Here is a 22,220-nt window from a genome sequence, read left to right as displayed (position 1 = left end):
AAACCTAGAGAGAACAAACTTGTGAGTTACAAATAGAAGGGCTTTGAGGGTGTTGCTTTCAGGTTTACTGGGGGGTAGGGTGGCAGAAGGTGGCCTAGGTAACATTCTCTGGATATCCTAGGCATTCTTTTCTTTTTCCCCATTCCCCACCCAGGGGTCAGATGGTACAATTTGGAGACTGAGTAGCTCACCCTGAGGGCCACGATGGCTCGCCCTGAGCCGGGGACCGAGGGCAGCCCATCCCAAGCAGGGCATCACCCCCTAGGAGCTGGCTGGTATACTCCCCCTCCAATTGCCCCTACCCCAGTCTGGTCCCATCGCCTGACTGAGGACTCTGTGGTCAGGGATAGTGTTTCCAATTCCAGCACCGCCACTTTTACACCCCCCCCATAAGAGGTCATACTATATTTTGAAGTAGGTGTCACTGCCCTCCCCCTTTATATATGATAAAGGAAACCTGAGAATTGTGAACAGACTCCCCCTCAGGTCTAATTATCTTTTGGCAGAAGCATTCAACAGAACAAAATATGTGGTGCATTTAGGATGTGGGTCCTCTTGTGCATGCTGCCACTGTTAAGGTCATCAGACTCACAGTGACTTTTAGCAATCCATTCTATAGGTAATCATCTTCTTTGGCCTGTCCAAGGAAACCCAAATCTGCAGATGGTGGACATGCATCCCATCCCCCACCTCCTACACAGGCAGCCAGCAGGGCTCGCACACCCCCCCAAGCGCGGGAGGCCATCAGGAGGTGCGCACCCCCCTCAGCATGAGCGGCCACTGGGGGCGAGCCACCCCACCCTGCCGCATGGGCGCTTGGCATGCACGAGGCCCCTCTTGTGCGGGCAGCCGGCGGTCGACTGCTTCCCCCACAGCTTCCATCCTGGCTCGAAGAATTCTCTCCAGAACAAGTCCACCTTGCGGCAGTGTGGTGGCTTCACTGTACCAGTCTTGAGGAGGGCCAGTGGCCAGCATCCATCCTGGGTGAGGGAATCCATTCGTTCAGGCTGTGGAAGCCTCATGGAGCTGCAGTGGCTGTGCGGCACAGTGTGGGCTCTGTGGGGGGGAGGGGAGTGGGAGCCACAGGACTCACCCATTTCTCCTTGGGAATCCTTGAATTCCTGTTGTTGAGCCTCGATCTTCACTGAAGGCCAGTCATCAACTGTTTAAGTGTTCAATTATTAATAAGCCGAAGTCTGTGGAAGGCCATAATGGCCCTGCTTTAAGTGGTTCACTGCTCCCGCAGCTCACCACGCTGTCTCTGCCTCCGCCACCATCTTGGATCATGCCATTTGTGTTTCTTAAAAAAGGTATCTGCACCTACAATCTGGAGAGGATAAAATAGACAAATGGGACATTCAAAAGAAGAAAAATCCCTATGCACATTCAAAAACGTCTCCAACAGGGTAAAAAGGGAAGCCATAAACTGGGGAAAAATATTTGGTAATGACATGTCAGATAAGAACTTATGTCTAGAATTTATAAAATGCTTGAACACCACAACAAGACAAAGGTAAACAATCCAATTAAAAAATGGGCACAGGATATGAAAAGATACTTCACCAAAGAGAACATTCAGATAGCAAACAAACACATAAAGAAATGTTCAAAATCCCTAGCTCTAGGAGAGATGCAAATCAAAATAACTATATCATCTCACCCCATAAGAATAGCAAAATTTAACAGAACAGCAAACAACAAATGCTGGGAGCCTTATTCACTGTTGGTGAGAGTGTAAAATGTTGCAACCACTATGGAAGGCAGTATGATGCTTTCTCAAAAAGTTGAAAATAGAAAAAAGATTTGACCTAGCAATTCCACTACTGGGAATACACCCCAAAGAAACAAGAACTGCCACACAAGCAGATATATGCACATTCATCTTTATTGTGGCTTTGTTTACAGTAGCAAGGAGTTGGAAACAACCCAAGTTCCCATCAACAAATGAATGGATAGAGAAGCTGTGGTATATTCACACCTTCTAAGAATCAAATCCCTATGCGCATCCAGAAACTTCTCTAACAGGGTAAATAGGGAAGCCATAGACTGGGAAAAAGTGTTTGGTAATGACATGTCAGATAAGGGACTTATATCTAGAATTTATAAAATACTTGAGCACCACAACAAGATAAAGGTGAATAATCCAATTGAAAAATGGGCACAGGATATGAACAGACACTTCACCAAGGAAGACATTCAGATGGTCAACAAGCACATGAAGAAATGTTCAAAATCCCTAGCTCTGAGAAAGATGCAAATCAAAACAACTATGAGATATCATCTCACCCCAGTAAGACTAGCAAAATTTAACAGAACAGCAAGCAACAAATGCTGGTGAGGTTGTGGAGAGACTGGAACCTTTATTCACTGTTGGTGGGAGTGTAAAATGTTGCAACCACTGTGGAAGGCGGTGTGGTGCTTTCTCAAAAAGTTGCAAATAGAGATACGATTTGACCCAGCAATTCCACTACTGGGAATATACCCTGAAGAGACCATAAATGGCACCCAAGTAGATATATGCATACCCATGTTTATTGCAGTTTTGTTTACAATAGCAAGGAGTTGGAAACAACCCAAATTCCCATCAACAAATGAATGGGTAGAGAAGCTGTGGTATATTCGCACAATGGAATATTATGCTGCATTGAAAAACAAGGAACTCGTGCAATATTATTTAAAATGGGTGACCCTGGAGGACATTATGCTGAGTGAGGTATCTCAGTCACAAAGGGACAAATGCTATATGGTGCCACTGTTGTAGAATGAGGCTGACATCGGGATGGGGGTAAGACTGAGAAAAACTGGATGAAATATGTTTACGGCATTGAAGTCTTTGGGGGAGAGAATATTTTATATTTTAGGGCATTATGTTTATTGTAAGAGTACGGAATGAGGGTTGCAGAGTGGATTATATTTGGGGTTTGGGGGATGTGTGTGGGGGATTGCGTACCAATGAGGGAGTTTTTCTTTTGCGTTTGAAGAAGAGGAGCAAACGGGAGGGGGGCGTGGGGGGAAGGGAGAGGGGTGCAACAATGAATGAATGGAATTCCAAAATCTCTGTAGATGTTCATTGAAATGAAAAATAAAGAAATTTTTAAAAAAGCAAAACAAGGAACTCATGAAATATTATACAAAATGGGTGATCCTTGAGGATATTATGCTGAGCGAAGAATCTCAGTCAGAAAAAGACAAATACTGCATAACTGCCACTGTTGTAAAGTAGGACTGACATCAGGGTTGGGGGGAAACTAAGAAAAGAGGGGATAAATAATGTACAGTGTATTGAATCAGATATGTGAGAGAACTGTTTAGAAGGAATATATGATTAGGTACTATTGTCATGACAAGAGTCCAGAATGAAAGCTGCATAGTGGAGTGGACTGAGGTGTGTGTGGGTGGAGTGGAAGGGTGGAATTGTATAACAATGGATGACTTTTTTTTTTTACTTTTCAAAGAGAAAAGTTTACTGGGGGCAAGGAGTGGTCAGGAAAGTGCACAACAATGAATGAATGGAAATCCAAAGTCTCTGTAAACTTTCATAAAAATTAATTTTTAAAAAGGTATTTGCAATGAATGAATCATTGAGTGTGTAAAATTCAGTGATTCATTTTACAAATCCATATATTCCAACAGTGATATCCCTGGGGCCATGGACTCTTCTAAATCCTGCTTAAACTTCTGACAGATCCCTATCTATGTATTATCTAATTTTTAGTGGTCTTCAGCAGTACTTTGCTTGCATGTGATATTAATTATATTGTTCAATAGTTTCCACATTCTGTGGGATGACCTTTTTTGGGAATAATAACAAATATGGACTTCTTCCAATCCAGTGGCCAGACAGCTGTCCTCCAAACTTCCTGACATAGATTTATGAGTGCATCCAGGGATACTTGTGTTAACTGAAACACATCAATTGGTATCACACTGATTCCTGGACCCTTATTTTTTTGCTTATGCCTTCAATGTAGCTTCATCTTACTCCTTCATTATTATTTATTTCTGCTCACATGGTACTTCCTGAAATTTTTCAGTGTCAGACAGTTCTTTTTGGGATAGTGACTCTTTGTATCACCTCTCTGTATTCCCATTGGAGGAGGAATGGTAGTTGGAAAATAAGGACTTATTAACAGAAATAAGACTGTAAAGTCATAAAGAGAATTCTCTTGTAAATGAAGCCAAATTTTTCTCTATTGTCAACCTGATGCTTGACTCAGGAAGGAAGTATTTCACACATATTAACACTCCCTCTGCAGGGGGACCCTAGCTGTTTCTTATCTGCAGGAAACATTGCCTGTGATCTGTCACAAGAGAAATTCCAACTTATAATTTTGTGATTCCTTCAATTCCTGAATAAGCATATGTTTTTTTTTTCATATATTTGGTATGAAATTTGGCTTCCCACAGAATATAAGCAGAGAGGCAGAAGATATAAACCTGGGTTCAATTTCTCAGCTTTATCCAGCAGGCTTGAGGTGGAACAGTGGGCAGGGATGGATACTCTCTCCATTTACTTCTTATGGCTGCTGCTCTTGCTCATTCTTCCAGCCTTTCTCAGCATTACAACAGCAACATGCCAAAGGGGGCTTCCATGGGTTTTAATATGGTGCTCCTGCTGTGACAAACACTATGCATCAGAAAGCTAGAAAATGACTAGGAATGATAGGAGGGGAATTGATGCCTTTGAGTTGTGGAACTGGAAAAGAGTATCGAATATGGACTGCTAGGAGTACAAACAAGTTCGTTCTAGAGAGGGTGAGATGAAGCTGCTAGTTGGAGGCAAAGCTTCTGAAGCTTCATCTGACATACTTTGGGCATGTTGCAAGGAAGGACCAGTCCTTGGAGAGGGACATCATGCTTGGGAGGGTGGAGGCAAATCACAAGCGAGAAAGACCCTGGATGAGATGGACTCATCATCACCTCAGTGACTGGGGAAATGGGAATGGGGGTTTTGGAGCCAATAGATAGAGGATAGAGCAGGATTATATCTTAGAATAGAGCAGGATTCAGAGCTGTTAAACATAGTGTCCCTATGAGTCACAAATGACTTGATGGCACTTAACAACAACAACAACATCAGGAACATTAAACAGATACCTATCCATATATGTATGTGTATATTTGTTTCTTAACTATGATCTAATTTCTTTTTAAATACTGTTATGCTATTACTGATTAAACACAAAGGAGAATAAATCACTTCAGCATGTTAAAATAGACTGTTGTTATTGTTGTTAGGTCCCATGGAGAGGGCTATTATTCATAGGGACCCTGTGTACAACAAAACAAAACTCTGCCTGATCTTCCATCATCCTCATCATTTCTGCTGCCGATAATAACTGTTTTGTTATGTTTTCAAATTTTTCTTGTAACTTATTTAAATATCATATTAATTACTGGTCGAGATCTGGTATGTCTCTTAATTTACTTCTGAACCTTGAAGAACTTGACTCATCTGGTTAAAGTGCTGCAATATATTATTCCACATAATTAACAAAAATATATAATAATATATTTGCTAATCAATTGGAAGAAATCCATATTTGTGCTCATTTCATAAAAATGACATCCAACAGAGAAGAGGAAAACTATTAAACAACATCATTAATATCACATGCAAGAAACACCTTGCTAAAGATTATTTAAAAATGACTGGAACATTTACACTGACAGGGAGCTGCCAGTAATTCAAGCTGATTCAGAAGAAGCAACAGAAGAAAGGAATCATTACTCTTATAAGATGGATTTTGGCTAAAGCAGATAACACTAAAAAGATGACTGTAGTCTTTCAATATGGATTGAAGCTCAATATCAAGAAAACGAAGATTCTCACCACTGGGTCAATTGACAGCACCATAATAGATAGAAGATTGAGATTAACAATTTTAGTTTTATTGGTTCCACAGTCAACACTCTTGGCACCAGCAGTGAAGAAATTAGGACAAATTGCATGGGTAAGTTTGCTGTCTTAAACCTCTTTAGAATGCCGGAGCGTAACTATATCAGCCTAGAGACTAAAATGCACCTGATCCAGGCCATGGTCCTTGTAATTACTTGTTATGCATCAGAAAGAAGGACAATGACTAAGGAGGACAGAAGAATTGATACCTTTTAGTTGTGGTGCTAGAGAAGAGTATTGAACATACCATTGACTACCAAGAGGACAAACAGGTTTGTCCTGGAAAGGGAGAAACCAAGTTGCTCCTTGGAGGTAAGGATTTTGAAGCTCCTTACATATACTTTGGACTTGTTTCCAGGAGAGACCAGTCCTTGGATAAGGACATCATGCTTGGAAGACTGGACGGACAGTGCAGGAGAGGAAGACCCCAGTTGTGATGGATCATAACAGTAACTGAAGTAATGGGGGTAAGTGTGTTGGAGACAGTGAGACTGGCTTAGGACAAGGGAAGGTTTAGAGCTATTGTACATAGAATTGCTGAGTCACAGGTGACTCAGTGGACATTAACAACAACAACAACTTGTGTTTTATTGATTATGCAAAGGCATTCAACTCTGTGAATCATAATCATTATATATATATATAATATACATAGTGAGAAAAATGAAATATTGAAATGTTTAGTTGTGTTCAAGTGGAAAATGTACATAGACCATGAAGCAGTTGTTGTTGTTATGTGCCCTTGAGTCGCTTGTGGCTCATAGCAACCCCATCCTGTGCCAACTTTACTATCTCTACACACCTACCCTCATTACCCCACTCATTGAATCATTCCATCTCATCGATGGTCTTCTTACCTTTCTCTGTCCCTTCACACTTCCAAGCATGAATGGTCCCTTCCTTGCAACATGCCCAAAGTACGTCAGATGAAGCTTCAGAATCCTTGCCTTCAAGAAGCAGCCTGGTTTCACCCTCTATAGGATGAACCTGTTTGCTCTCCTGGCAGCCTATGGTATATTCAACACTCTTCTCCAGCACCACAACTCAAAGGCATCAATTCTCTTTCTATCATCCCTAGTCATTGTCCAGCTGTCTGACGCATAGCAGGCAGTTACTCAGATGATGATACTTCATAGTTTAAAATCAGAGAAGACATGCAACATGGTTGCATCCTTTTTTTATACCTATTCAATTTGTATAATGAAAAAATAATGTAGAAGTTTGACTATATAATGAAGAATGTGGCATCAAAGTTGGAGGAAGACTTACTAACAACTTGCATTATGCAGATGATGCAAACTTGAAGCACTTACTAAAGAAGACAAAAGACTACAGACTTCAGTATGGTTTACACTTCAAAGTATAGAAAACAAATAGCCTTACAACTGGGAAAATCATGATAGATGGAGAGAAGTTTGAGATAGTCAAAGATTTCATTTTATTTGCATCCACAATCAACATCCGTGGAAACAGCAGTCAAGAAATCAAAAGACCTCTCACTTTGGGCAAATCTGCTTAAAGAACATCTTTAAAGTGCTAAGGAACAATGACGCCAGTTGAAAAACTAAGGTGCACCTGATCTAAGCCATGATATTTCCAATTGAAAGAATTTGGGTTTACCACCACATCTATCATTTTGCTTTTTTCCAATCTAGCATGCATTTTACACTACATTATTAATTCCATCTACAAAATGGTTTGATACAGTGAGTGTAACAATGAGCTCAAATATATCAGATGTGATTAGTATGGCACAGGATAGGACAAGTTTCAGAACCTTGTTCATGGGCTCACTATCAGCTGTAGTCGATTGGATGGCACCTAACAACAACATGAATTCTGAAAAGGTATCATGTAATGTGGAGTGGGACTATGAGAAATTAGTTTGGCTATCCATTGCCCTACAATTTAGCAAGACTTTGGATCAGTTCTTCCTTGGTCAGTTATGGCCTATGAAGCAAAATGGAAATAGGCATGTATTTATACAAAGCAAGAGTACTGAAACTATAACCAGAATGGGAAAAATAATCTTCTAAGACAATAAGAACAGAATGCACATTGGATAGCTGTCAAAACTGTTGGCTGGCTGAATCAGAAACATTGAGTGCCCGGTTCAAAGATGGAGGCCAGCTAGTGCCCACTTCAAATATGGAGGCCAACTGTACTGCTTTGGATGTGTGTAGCTCTCTATTGTCCTGACAATAACCCATTCTCTGATGTCTTATTCCAGAACTTCCATCTGTTTTGTCCATTTCAGTTCTCACTCCGGTATACTTACACTTACATTTTACAAATTAAATCTATTTAAATTTCACTGCCTCAGAAATATCTGAATCCATTTAAAGTTCTGCAATTTAGCAGTTTAAGCTCATAAGTATATATTACCTCATACAGTTTTTTAAGGCCAGGATCCTGAGTGTGGTTGAGATGGATGAATCTGACTCATGATGTCTCATGAATCTGCAGTCAAGATGTCTGTGGGGCTGCCATCATCTGCAAGATTGGCTGGACTAGAGGATCTGCTTCCAGCTCGCTCATTTGACTATCGGCAAGAAGCGTCAGTTCCTCAGCACATTGACTTTTCTTTAAGGCAACTTGCAACATGGCAATGCCTTACCTCAGAGTAAAGTCTCCAAGTAGCAAGAGATGGTATAAAACAGAATATGCAAAAGCTTTTATCCTCTAATCTTGAAGTAATATACTATCATTAATTGCCATTACTTAAATAGTAATCCTATCTTGGTACATTGCAGGAGGGGATTATGTGTAGATATGAATATCAGGGCAAGGGAATCATTGGCGGTCTCTTCAAGGTTGACTATCATAGTAATAGTAGGAAGCCCTCCTTGCATAACAGTTTAAGGGTTGGTTCAATTGCTAACTATAAACTGGCAGTTTGAATTTATTCAGTAGATCTCTAAGAAAAAGAACTGACCTTCAGCTTTGGTGAAGATTCTAACCCAGGAAACTCATTTGGGAAGTTCTATTCTGCTACTTAAGGTCTCTTTGAGTAAAACAAAATTGACTCAGTGGCCTGTAACAACACTATCATAGTGTTCAGCATTTTGGGAGGCTCAGATTGTTAAAAGTTCAATGAGTCAAAAGGTTGGCAATGTGATCTCAGGCAGAGTCATTCTAGAAGAAGGTTTAATGCTCAATAAATTTAGGAATTCAGACTTCTAGCAGAAGACTCCCAAATGTACCGGCTGCCTTGGTAAGACTTAATGGGTCAACCCGTCTGGAGTTAACATTTTAACATAGACCAAAGAATGCATGGAATGAACAAAGGGATTATGTTCAGGCATCCACTGAACACAGTTCCAGGGAAGGAGGAATTTGCATATGGAAGATGCCTCCTGTATCTTTTAAATTATATCCTTTAGAAAGCTGCTACCTACATTGCTAAAGACAAAGGAACATAAAAAAAAAAAGAAAGCAATTTGATTAGATGAGATTATGAAACTTTTCTGTTAAATTATACTTACTCCCTCTAAAACAAATCATACTCAGCATTTTATTATGCAAAAGAAAATCATTCCTGTCCAAGAAATTAAGCAACACATATTTCTATTGCTTTCCTACCCACTCTCAGCCGAACAAAAGATCCCAAAGCATCAAAAGGCTTATGCTCATGCATAATTATAAAAACAAAGTTTTCTAGTAGAACTGAAATCAGAAAGAATTTCTTTCTTCCCTTCTATAAAAGTTACACTGTGAAGGCCATATGCCCTCACTGTGGTTCTGAAAGATAGATACAGTTTTGAAACAGAGACTCATTGGCAGTATTTATAGCTGAGTTGTGTAATAAGACAAACTCAGGGCATTAAAACGATGACACAACCCTAGGCTAGCTTTTATTTTTAGAAGGCTTAGAAACCTCTACCCAGTCTAAAAAGCCTGTGTGTATGACTTAATGTTCTTTGCTATCAAGTGGTTATTAGGAAGATGGACCATGGTCAGTCTGTCAACAGGAAAGGCAGCAGTTGGCATGTAATATTAGTTATGTTGGAGTCTGCATCTGAAGTTGGGCAAGTTCAACTTTATGAAAGATGCTGGATTCCATCTAACAGTCTAAAATAAGACATCAGAGCTTTTAAGGTTTGTTCTGTGAGAGAGTGACTGTTAATGCAACACACATGTCTTGTGGAATGCTTATCTTCATAAATATTTTAAGTAAACTATTTGAACGAATCAACAATAACTTTGAATGACATTAACCTTTGGAATTTAACTCACTCAACAAAGCATGTAATGATTAAAGCAAAAGGAAGAGAAATGTTAAGAAATAGGGCTCTTAAGTCAAGAGTTTAAAGTGTTTAAACATTGACACTCAGTCCAAAAATCTGAGGGGAACTATGAGCATTAGAGAGGTACACAATGCTGTGGTGCTCAGTTACCATTAGGACATTTAACGATATCTGAAAGCTATGAGGTGATACTTTTTACATCTATATTTTTATTTTCTCTATTTCTGTAGTCTTTATTTTCAAAATCTTTTGAAAAGGATCTTTTAAAAGAGGGAAGACAGAATTTTTTTTTAAAAAGCCTTTAATGTTCACCCAGTTAGTAGCAGCAATCTCATGCAAGGCGAATGTACTGAATTTTTCCTAATGAATGAAACATTTTTTTCAAGGGGTTAGATGGATTTGGCCTGACTACAAGTAAGCTCTGTGAGGAGACTTTGGATTCTATTCATTTCTGGATCCTTATCACTTAATAATATAAGTGTCTCAGTAAATAGTTTTTACTACTAAACCAGGTGTCCTCAGCTTCTTACCTACTTCTCTTGATGACCTGTGACTTACTTTGCATGCTACTCGCCTGGAGTTAAGTGTATTACAAAGAGGTGAACTGTAGATAATTATTGTCACTGCAAGGTTAAAAATATCTTGAGTATTATTAAAAACAGTTTGGAGACTCATGTGTGAAGCGTTTGGATTCTGGAAGGTGGTTTCTCTTTTCTTGGTGAGGCTTGCGTGGGGACTTTTTGGTGGTTGGGGTTTTTTTTCTCATTTACAAACAGGTGTGAACTGATTGGATTTGCTGATTTAACTAACAAAGAGCCTGGGGGCTGGAAGCCTCTTGGTTTAGAGTCAACCAGGACCTGGTGGGTGGAGCCTTGTATTCAAAAAGCATAGGGGTGTTTATTGTGTTTGAGATAAACATTTATTTTTTAAGTGATATAGCACTGGTCTGTCAATTTATTGTGCTGAAGTAACTTGGGGTTGCTGTGATGCTGAATGCTGTGTCAATGGTATGCCAAATACCATAATGGTTACCCATCATGAACAGTGTTTGGTGGAGCTCCCAGCTGAGATTCAAGTTTGGAAGCAGAAGTTGCACCCACTTCCTAAACCACATGCCTCTGGAAACTGTAAGAACATTGAGAAACAATGATAGTTATAGGACAGGATTCAGGTCTTTTGTTCATAGGGTCTCTATGAGTCATGCTGAGCTCAACTCACTTAACACCACAACATTATTTAAAACAGATAAAGTTGACTTTATTTAATAGATTTTATTTTTCTACAAATATATTTTTTTCTGACTTTTTAAACTTCCTTGCATAATGAGTTGGCTTTCACAATTTTAGGGGCACTGAAGGAAACTTTGCAGTCCTAAAGGCCATACCTCTCTGGCAGTTTAAATCCATCAGCCCCTTCTTGGGAGAAAAATGGATTGCTGCCTCCTGTGCCTTGGAAACAGGCTGGAAGGCCAGCTATGAATTGGTTTAGACTTAACAGCGAAGATAGAGAGTGAGAGTTATTTAACCAGAGGGATCACTACCAATCAAAACTGATGAGATTAATTTGGAACAGCAATAATAACAACTTTTTTAAAGTGCTGCTGCTGGTAACAGTAAATTATGCAAATGGAAAATGTAAAATCGAACTCAACCAACACTGTATGTTCTCTTTTGCAAACACAGAGAATGTTGTAATTTAATTTTTAAATATGTTATCACTAGGAGAGACCAGTCCCTTGAAGAGGGACATCATGCTTGGTAGGGTGGAGGGCAGGCGCAGGAGAGGAAGGCCCTCTAGGAGGTACACTGATTCGGTGACTGGGGTAATCAGCATGGGTGTGTTGGAGACAATGAGATTGGCACAGGACAGAGCAGAGTTTAGGGCTGTTGTACACAGGGTCACTATGAGTTGCAAGCGACTCGACGGCATATAACAACAACAACAACATCACTGAAGGACTCTCTTTCACAGCTAATAAAGTTGACAGATACTAAACAGTCTTTAAAAATTCCAAATAAAATATATTGTGTACTGTCAAGTCAGAACCAACCTACAGTTGACCCTCTGGTGGGTTTTCAGAGGCAGTTAGTTGCATGGAAGGAGATTGTCCATCCTGCTCCCACAGAGCAGCTGGTGGGATCTGAACCATGTGCTTTTGAAATTGTAGCACAGCTTCTTGCCACTAGGCCACCAGATGGAATATAAAATAGTGTATTTAAATCAGCAAAAATGAGTATCTGCTGTAGTTATGATTTTGAGAAGTTCTAAAACTGAGAAAAGAAATGCTATATTAACAACATCATTATATTTCAAGGAGGAATTTTTATCTCCTACACTCATAAACCTTGAGCTGTACAATAGAGAACTTTTACTCCTGCTCAATTCCGATTTGTAAGCTATAAAGTCAAGATTTTTGTCTTTTTTATACTTTACTAAATAAGAACTGTGATTTGTTACAAATTGACCAATTTTGTAAATGCCAAATCAAATTTTAGATGAGTTAACAACTCCTAACAAATTATAGAGAACAATCGTAAATAAATCTTCTACATAGGTAATTATAAAAGAAATCCTTATTTATTCTTATTTGTATGCCTGTTGAACTCTAGTAATTTGCAAAACTTGCTTTATCAACCTAAAAGCCATAAGGAGGGAAAGTTGAAATGATTGCCTTAACAATATAGATTAAATAATAAGTATTGCTGTTAACTGAGCACTTACTATGCTTAAGTGCCTAGTCTGAATGCATTATCATTCATTCATTCAATAGTAATGTGTATTTTTTAACTTTCTCAAGTGATTGTATCCAAATTCCTTTGTTGTCAAGTGAATTCTAACTCATGACACTCTTCTATCAGGTTACTAAGTCTATAAAATCTTAATGGGAGAAGACCATCTCATCTTTCCCTCATGGATTCAAACTGCTGATCTTTAAACTATGATGCCACGAGGGTTCCTAAAACTTTAATACAGGCACATTGAAGAAAAATGTATAACAGTGTAGTCATACAATTTTAAAAAATAGATAAACAGAATTTATCAGGTTTGAAAACCCACTGCAACAACCAATTAAGTATATAAATTTGATCTGCAGAAAAGTTAATAAGGTAATAGCTAAAGAGAGACAATCACTTGCTGCTGAGGGCATGTCTGGCTGTAAGTTCGTGATGGTATATCAGTACCACCACAGGCCATGAACTCACATAGCTTGGATCCAGCTTACTGTCCAATTGTCTGCTTAGATATAAGTTACTTAAGCTCTCTCAGCTTCTGAAAATTTTTATGCAAAACAAGGGCTATAATTTGCATAAAGACTGATTTCATGTTTTTAAAGAAAGGGACATTAAAAGAGCAGTATTTTAAGGAGAGAAGATAATAATGGTGCCATGCCAAAAATATTTTCAAGTAATCTTCTCACTGAATAGTTACATTGTGATGTAACTATTAAGAGCCCAGTCTCGCAGAGTAAGCCAGTGTTCACAAGCTGACTTTGCTTGCTAATTATTGCGTTAAGGGGCATTGAGTCGAGTACAATTCATAGCACCCTATGAATAACAGATCTGAACCATGTCCTATCTAGCCTATGCCATTTTTGTCATCTCTGACACACTTGATTCCTTTGCTACAGACACCATGTCAATCCATCTCATTTACGGTTTTTGTCTCTTTAGCTGACCTTACACCTTTCCAGACATGATAAACTTTTCCAAGGAATTGCTTCTTCTAACATGCCCAAAGTATATGAGACAAGAATTCATTATGCTTGCTTCTAAGGAGCACTCTGACTGTATTTTTTCCAGGACATAATTGTTCTTTTGGCAATCTATGAGACACTTAGCACTCTTCAAACGCATTGACCTTTCTTCTAGCATCATTATACATTGTTCAGCTCTCATATGCATAGCAGGTGATTGAAAAGACCATGGCTTAAATCACATGCACCTAAGCATTAAGCTGACATCACTGCTCTTCAATATTCAGAGATGTTCCTGAGAACAGATGTTCCCAGTACATGTTTTGTTTTCTTGACTGTTTGTCTTGATGGTGTTGATTGCAGATCCAAGCAAGGTAAGATCATTGACAACTTCAATCTTTTCTCCATCTATCATGATGTTTCTTGTTGGCCCAAGTAACATAAAGCAAATACACCTGGCCTATTAGTTCCTAAGTGGTACAAACAACTACTAACCAGAAGATGGGAAGTTCAAATTCACCTTGAACGAAGGACTTAATCTATTTCTGAAAAGTATTACCTTGAAAGTTCTAGGGAGCAGTCCTACTCTGCACACATGGAATCAATCACTAATAGATTGACTTGACAATAACTGGATACAGTTTTTGTTTGGGTTTTTTCCATGTTATTTTTTGGTTAAACAATGATTTTTAATATTATTATTTAATTGGTAATAATCATACCAACAGTAATTACAATAACTATTTCTTATAAAGATTTTTTAAAAAATTATTCTTAAAATACAAGTATCTTTTTTTTTATTTTATTTTTGTGTGAGTGTACCATCAAATCAGATCTGACTGGTACAGGAGGAGATTGTCCCTCCTTTTCCTGGCAGAGCATCTGGTGGATTCGAACCGTGTGCCTCTGGGATTATAGTTGCAGCTCCTTGCCACTAGGCCACCAGAGCTCCCTAAAATACAAGGATCTTAAGATGATTGCCAAGTGATTGGTTTCTGATCCATGTGGATTTGGCCCTACCTCCTGGCCTAAATGAAGGTGATGTTGAGTTTTGAAGATGACTTTCAGATTTTATTTGATGTTGTAGTTGTGTACTCTCGAGTCAGAACTGATCCACAGCTGACCCTCTGGCAGGTTTTCAGAGACAGTTAATCACGGGGGAGGAGATTGCCCATCCTTCTCCTATGAAGCACCTAAGATTGCCCATCCTCTCGCACAGCAGCTGGTGGCCTCAGACCACGTGCCTTTGGGATTGCAGCACAGCTTCTTGCTACGAGGCCACCAGAGTCAAAGAGATATCAGCCTATTTACTGATAGGAAGCCAAAGAATATCAGATGACTAGATAAACAAATGTCTTAGCAGACATCCCAGAAACTGAAACAGAGACAAATGTAACTGTGTATAAAATGTTTTTCTAGGCTTTCCTAAAATATGAAATAACTTTCCAAATGTTCTTAGGGGAAAAAAAATAAATTAAAACCCCTTTCACTCTCAGTGGTCAAGAAGAAAAAGAAAATGCCCCAGGGAAGATAAAGTGAATAGTGAAAAGGCATCTCATTATGAACAATCCTCAAATGAAACTAAATAAAAATAGTTTACTCAACATTTCAGGGTCAAAAAATAGGATTGATCATCCTGCTTTTTAAAAAAAAAAAATTAGCAAGGAAGTTGAATGTGGAGAGATGATAACAAAGACTACTGAAATGCATAGTCAAATTTCCTTCATTAAAAACTGCTACGTTCACTAAGAGGACAGAAGAAGTGAGATGGTGCACAGCTACCTTAATTGAATGCTTTGATAAAAGAGTTTACGCAAGAATTCTGATAAAAAAAGGGATGAATATGAACAAAATTTCAGATTCTCTCAGAATTCACACTTTCTGGGCTATTTAGGCTAGACTCAAAGACTAGAAACTTGAAATAATTTCAAAAATTTAATTTTTAAATTTTAATAATATATTCTAGAAACAAAACAATGTTGTTGTTGTTGTTGTTAGGTGCTGGTGAGTTGAGTACAACCCATAGCTACCCTATGAACAACAGATTTGAACCCTGTCCTAGCCTGTGCCATCCTCACACTTTCTGACACACTAGAGCCCATTGTGGTAGTCATTGTGTTAATCCATTTGGTGTGGGTATTCCTCTCCTTAATTGAGCCTCTGCTTGCCTCTCCTAGCAGCATACTCGAAGAATGTGAAGTGAAGCTTCATTATCTTTGTCTCCAAGGAGCATGCTGGCTGCACTTTCTCCAAGACGTGTTTGTGTAGTTTGCTGGCAGTTTATGGATGTTCAGTAATCTTCTCCACATCACAGCTCAAAGACATCAATTACTCTTCTGTTATTCTTATTCACTGTCCAGCTCTCAGATGCATAGCAAGTGATCAGAAAGACCAAGGCCTAAATCAGATGCACCTTAGTTCTAAAACCACCATCATTGCTCCTCAATAATTTGAAGAGGTACCTAACTGCAGATTTTCTCATTGCAATACACCTCTTGATTTTTTCACTGCTGTTACCAAAGGTATTGATAGTGGATTCAATAAGATGAAGTTGTTGACAGTTTCAATCTTTTCTCCATCTATCATGATATTGCCTATTGATCCAGTGGTAACATTTTTTGTTTCCTTGACCCTGAGATGCAATCCATATTGAAAATTGTATTCTTTGATCTTCTGTAACAAATGCCTCAAGTCCTACTCACTTGCAGCAAGTAAGTGATGAGTCTTCCTCAGACCTTGATGCCACATTCAACTTCATAGAATCCAGGTTCTAGAATAATTATCTCAGCATACATACTTAATAGATATGGAAAGAGAATACAATCCTGACACACCACCTTCTTAATTATAAACTATAATAGTGCTCTCTTTGCACAACAGCCCCTGTTAGTCATAACTTATTATGATCCACACAGTCAAATGCCTTTGCATAGTCAATAAAGCATAAATGGACATTCTTTTGGTATTCCTTACTTTCAGCCAGGATTTCTCTGACATCAGCAATGATATCCCTGTTGTCACGGCCTCTTCTAAATCCTGCTTGAACTTCTGGCAGTTCCCTATCTATGTACCGTTCTAGTACTGATTTTTTTGAATGATCTTAAGCAGTGTTTTGCTTGCATGTGATATTAATGATATCGTTCAATAGTTTCCACACTCTGTTGGGTCACTTTCATAGGAATGGGAACAAATATTGACCTCTTCTAGTCCATTGGCCAGATAGCTTTTCTCCAAGTTTCCTGCCTTAGACTGGCTAGTATATCCAGGGCTGCATCTGTTAACGGAAACAATTGGTATCCCATTGATTCCTGGGGCCTTCCCCCCTCCAATACCTTCAATGCAGCTTCTTACTTCATTACTATTGACTTCTGCTCAAATGACACTTCCTGAGATTTTTTAGTGTCAGTCAATTTTTTTTGTTACAGTGATTCTGTGTATTCCTTCCATCATCTTTTTTCCATCTTTTAGTCTTCTTGAGTCATTCAACATATTGTCCATAGAATCTTTCAATATTGTGACTCAAGATTTAAATTTGTTTTTCAGTTCTTTCAGCTTGAGGAAAGCAGTGAGAGTTCTTCCCTTTTCAGTCTCCAATTCAAGCTCTTGGTACCTTCCATTTGAACACTTCACTTTGTCTTTTTGAGCTGCCCTTTCAAATTTTCTGTTTGACTCTTTTATTTCAGCATTTCTCCCTTTGTTTTGGCTTCTTAGCCTTCTAGAGCAATTTTCAGAGTCTCCTCTGATATCCATTTCAATTTTTTTCTTTTTCCTCTGTCTTTGTAATTAGTTTTTGCTCTCTTCATGGAAGACCTTTGATGTCATCCCACAACTCATCTGGTCTTTGATTATTGGTGTCCCATGCTTCAAACTTCTTCTTAAGATGATTTTAAATTAAGGTGGAATATATTAATGGTAATATTTTGATTCTTGTAAATTTGTTTACCTTTATTTTCAGCCTCAATTTGAACTTTCACATGAATAATAGATGATCTTTTCCACAGTCCAACCCTGGCCCAATTTCAACTGCTGATATTAAGCTTCTCCAACAATTCTTTCCACAGATGTAGTTAATCTGATTCCCACGCTGTCCATCAGGCAAGAGCCATGTGTAAAGTCACCATTTGTGCTTTTTAAAAAAGATATTTGCAATGAATAAATCATTGAACATACAAAATTTTATAATTTCATATCAACCTTATTTTCTGTCACCAAATTTATACTTCACAAGTACTATTCCTTCTTTATTGTTTCCAACTTTGTTTTGTTTGTTGTTGTTTTGTGCCGTCGAGTTGCCTGCGACTCATAGCGACCCTATGTACAACAACAGCCCTAAACTCTGCTCTGCCCTGTGCCAATCACACTGTCTCCGACACTCCCATCCCAATTACCCCAGTCACTGAATCAATCCACCTCATAGAGGGCCTTCCTCTCCTGCGCCGTCCCTCCACCCTCCCAAGCATGATGTCCCTCTCATGTATGACCCTATGTATGTATTCCAACTTTAGCATTTCAAATACAAATTATCATTAAAGCGCCTTGATTACATGTTTGGTCAATTTCAGACTGCAAGATTTGCAAAAATTTTCAATTTCTTCCTCTTTGGCTTTAGATGTAGGAGTGTGTATTTGAATAAAGTTATATTAGCAGGTCTTCCTTGTAAGTGTATGAATAATATCCTATCACACACAACATTGTACTTCAGCATAGAACTTGAAATTGACTTTTTTACTATGGGTGAAACAACATTCTTCTTCTGTTGCCCATTCACAGCATAGTATACCATGTGATTATTTGATTTAAAATGGCCAAACTAGCCCATCTCATCGCATTAATGCCTATAATGTTGATGTCTTTGTATTACATTTCGTTTTTGACAATCTATAGTTTTCCATCATTCAAACTTCATACATTTCAGGTTCCAATTATTAAAGGATGTTTGCCACTATTATTCCTCATTTTGTTAATCTGGGTTCTACCTCTACTACTATAACTATCCTTGTTCTCCCCATGGTTTTCATAGGACTATTACTTAAGAAGTGGATGGCCATTTCTGCTTCCTCTTGTTGTTGTTGATAGGTAACATCAGATGGAGTATGACCCATAACAACCCTATGAACAACAGATCTGAACCCTGTCTTATCCTGTACAATCCTCACACTTCCTGACACAGTAGAGCCCATTCTGGTAGGCACTATGTCAATCTACCTGGTCCAGGGTCTTCCTCTCCTTTGTTCACCCTTTACTTTGCCATAGTCTTTGCAATTACTTGCCATGTGTCAGAGAGAACAGTGTTGAATATACCATCGACTGCCAGAAGAACAAACAAGTTTGTTATAGAAAGGATGAAACCAGGCCGTTCCTTGGAGGCAAGTATTCTGAGGCTTCATCTGACATAGTGTGGGCATGTTGCAAGGAGGGACCAGTCCTTGGAGAGGGACATGATGCTTCTTGGAAATGTGGAAGGACAGAGAAAGAGAGGGAGACCATCGATGAGATCAGTGACTGGGGTAATGGGGTATGCTGGAGACAGTAAAGTTGGCACAGGATAGAGCAGGTTTTAGGACTATAGTACATAGGGTCCCTCTAATAGCTAATCAGGCTTCACATCTAATGACTATTAATCACAAAGGTTCACCTAATAGGTCCTAATTGGTTTAAACAAGAGGCTTCCAGTCCCAAAATTACTTTTAATCTGTTAACAATTAACTACTGTTAATAAAATAAAAAGACCTACCATCCAGATTCCAAATGTTTTGATTTCTTTTTAAAATATTTTATTAGCAAAACACTAGTTTAGTTGGATTGACATAATAACTGGGATAATGGGAGTAGTTGTGTTGGAGTCAGTAAGACTGGTCCAGGATTGAGCAGACTTCAAAACTGTTGTACATAGGGTCGCTATGAGTCACAGGAACTTGATTGGCACATAACAACACAATTAGTAAAGAATGTCTGTTTTGAGCATTGAGCTCTGTTAAGGCACTACCAGTACTAACAAGAAGAACTTTGTGCTCTTTTATAGTACAAACAATAGTTAAAAATAACCTCCTGATATTTGTGCTCCTCTTGCATGTTAAATGGGCCTAAAGGCATACTTGCCATACATACAATACTGCAGACATGGTAAAATGATGAGTCAAGTCTTGAAGAGAGTATCGACCAGACTGTGGAAAAGCAGAATTATTGAAGAGGCAGAGGAGTTCAGCAACCAACTGACTATGTAAGAACTTGATATAAAAATTGACAAAGCTATTGACAAATTGACAAATTTGCAAAAGCCAAAAAAGGATACTGAAAATTCATGGGTTGTTCTAAAAAAAAAAAAAAGAAAAAGAGGAAACTGGCATGGATATTTGGAGCAAAGAAGAGATGAAAAACCAAAAGCAACATGGGCTGTGTGTAATTACAGGGTTCTTCAAGTTTCTTCTTGATTCCAAGTAATCAATTCACTGAAAAGATTTTCTTGCTTATCCTAGATATGCTAAGAAACTTATGGAAGTATAAAATTTAGGAGTTGCTTATCAAATCTTTTAAATCTTTCTGTAAGAGACTTTTAAAATATTCTGTTGTTGGTACAGGAAATCTAAAGAAAGAAATAATAGAATTTGTTTTAGTTGACAAATGCCATGTTGTTGTCATGTGCTATGGAGTTAGAACCCATTTATAGCTGACTCTTCAACAAATTGGTAATAAATCATACGGTAGGAAATTATCCATCTTTCTTTTAAGGAGCATGTGTGGGTCTGAACTCAAAAGGATCATTTAGTGGGTTTGAACTTCCAGCCTTTGGGTTGACAGTGTAACTCCTTATCACCAGATCACCAGAGCTCCCTATAGACATGTGCCATAAAGTAAATTTAAGTCTTTTATGCATTTCATATACCATAGCCAGTGAGTTTCTTATATTTTCATGCCTTTACATTCTAGCTTGCTAAACTAAACTGCACTTCTTTTGGAATTCCATTCTTAAGATGTATTTGTTTATAACAGATTGGTTATATTGGGTAAAGACACCTAGCTAAGAATTTTATGTACCTGAGTATTATAAAAGTAATCATCACCTCTTTTTTCAGACGTGTTAGAATCGATGTTTCATCACATGGGGAAAGCAATTGATTTTTGTATACCTTCCAATGAGATATTTCAGTGAAAATATTTGTTGTTGTTTTGTGCCATCAAGTCGCTTGTGACTCATAGCAACCCTATGTATAATAACTCTGAAACGTGCTCTATCCTGTGCTAACTACACTGTATCTGATACACTTACCCTCATTTACACTAGTCACTGATTCCATTCATCTCATCGATGGTCTTCCTCTTTTTCGATGTCCTTCCATTCTTCCCAGCATGATGCCCCTCTCCAAGAACTTGTCTCTCCTTGCAACGTGCCAAATGTGTGTCAGACAAAGCCTCGGAATCTTTGCCTCCAAGGAGCAGCCTGGTTTCACCCTCTCCAGGACAAACCTGTTTATTCTCCTAGCAGTCAACACTCTATATTATATTATGTTTGTTATGTTATATTTATATTATGTCATGTCATATCATATTCAACACTTTTCTCCAGCACCACAGCTCAAACACATCAATTCTCTTTCTAGCACCTATCCCTACTCATTGTCCAGATTTCTGATATATAGCAAGCAATTGCAAAGACTATGGCCTGGATCAGGTGCTCCTTATTCTCCAGACTGAAGAGATCTATACTTGTTCCATTCCAAAGAAAGGTGACTTGACAGATTGTGGAAACTATTGAGCAATATCATTAATATCACATGCAAGCAAGATTGTGCTGAAAATTATCCCAAAAAGACTGGAACAATACATCAACAGAGAACTGCCAAATGTGCAGACTAGGTATAGAAGAGGTAGTGGTACTAGGGATATTACAGATAATGTTAGATGGATCTTGGCTGAAAGCAAAGAGTACTTTCATTGACTATGCAAAGGCATTTGACTGTGTGGATTATAACAAACTGTGGCTGATTCTGAGATGAATGGGAATCCCAGAATATTCAATTGTGCTTATGTGAAATTTATACTTGGACCAGGAGACAGTTGTCAAAACAGAGCAAGGAAACACTGCATGGTTCAAAATTGGGAAGGGTGTGCACCAGGAATGTGTTCTATCCCCATATCATTTCAACCTATATGCAAAACAGATCACCTGGGAGGTTGGGCTCTATGAGTAGGAATGTGGCATCAGGATTGCAGGAAGACTCATCAACAACCTGTGTTATGCAGATGACACAACCCTGCTTGCTGAAACTAAGGAAGACCTGAAGCACTTGCAGCAGAAGGTCAAGGACTGTGGCCTTCAATATGAATTGAAGCTCAACATCAAGAAAACAAAGAGTCTCACCACTGGGCTAATTGCATCAAG

Source organism: Elephantulus edwardii, unplaced genomic scaffold, assembly GCF_000299155.1.
Source record: "Elephantulus edwardii isolate Elephantulus edwardi_28Jun2011 unplaced genomic scaffold, EleEdw1.0 scaffold00012, whole genome shotgun sequence".
NCBI classification, from domain to species: domain Eukaryota; kingdom Metazoa; phylum Chordata; class Mammalia; order Macroscelidea; family Macroscelididae; genus Elephantulus; species Elephantulus edwardii.
Note: the sequence above shows the minus strand (reverse complement) of the source record.